The following is a 1,007-nucleotide window of genomic DNA, read 5'->3' as shown; positions in this document are numbered from 1 at the left end:
ATCTATAATTTTTTTGACAATAATAATTAAGGACCTTTTCTTCTTCAAGGTAATCTTAAAATTAAATGATACATTGAACATACTACCAAAAAACTTTACTTTTGATTATAGCCTCTACATTGAAGATCTTTCAGAATTTTTTAAATTAATTTTAAAATCTTCCCATGACCCCTCTGTTGAAAGAAATATCATCTTTGAAATAATTTGTGTGAATATTTACAAATCAAAATTCATTCACAAGACCGTATTACCATAATCACTAATTTTAACAGTCTTCTAAACATTTTCTATATCACTTTGCCTGATTGTAAAATGTCAATAATATGGATACACTCTTAATATAACAGAATATTTAAATTACATCAATTTCCCATCAACCCACCAAAGTCATTCAGTAATTATATTGGCCATTTCCACTGATGGGCAGGAGGCTCTTCCACTAATGGCTTCCATGTTTTCCACTGCATCATTTGTCTTGCCAGACTTAGTTCATTTTACCCAGGAGAATTATCTCTTTTATTTGGCCACCTTCAAGTTGGTCTTCTAATTTTGAACATCTGATTCCACTTTGACCATAGCCAGCTTCTCATTAGTAATCTGTTCTGTATATTTTCTATATGCTGCATTTTAGGGATTTGTTCAAGAACATCACGAATATTTGTGTAGAATATTCTTAGCCTCTCATGTGGACTCTTGCATACCGCAAGTCCAGTGGTCTTCTTCAGCACACTCGCCATGACAGACAAAATGTATATGAAGTTTGATAATCAATCCAACACCTCTCAAATTACATCATGATAAACTACTTTTAAAACCTGAATAATTATAACATAATACTAAATAATCTTAATAAATGATTAAATGCTACAATTTAAGAAAACATTCAACTATAAATTATAATCAAAAGTTACTATAGAGAAAATAGGATATCTAAAGAATTAAGCAATAAAATATGGGATAAAATAACACCAATTTTTTTTAGGTATTAGTAAAATTTGAAAGAGAAA

The 1,007-nt window shown here is 29.4% G+C and overlaps 1 pseudogene; it reads right to left on the bottom strand.

Moving 5' to 3' along the window:
* Window positions 1–398: 398 nt before the first annotated feature.
* LOC108525910 (NADH dehydrogenase [ubiquinone] 1 alpha subcomplex subunit 5 pseudogene) lies at window positions 399–737 on the bottom strand (annotated as a pseudogene).
* Between the last annotated feature and the right edge of the window lie 270 nt (window positions 738–1,007).

The sequence above is a fragment of the Rhinopithecus bieti genome, unplaced genomic scaffold (genome assembly GCF_001698545.2).
Source record: "Rhinopithecus bieti isolate Rb0 unplaced genomic scaffold, ASM169854v2 scaffold_34985, whole genome shotgun sequence".
Taxonomy (NCBI): domain Eukaryota; kingdom Metazoa; phylum Chordata; class Mammalia; order Primates; family Cercopithecidae; genus Rhinopithecus; species Rhinopithecus bieti.
Note: the sequence above shows the minus strand (reverse complement) of the source record. Positions and strands in the feature narration are given on the sequence as shown.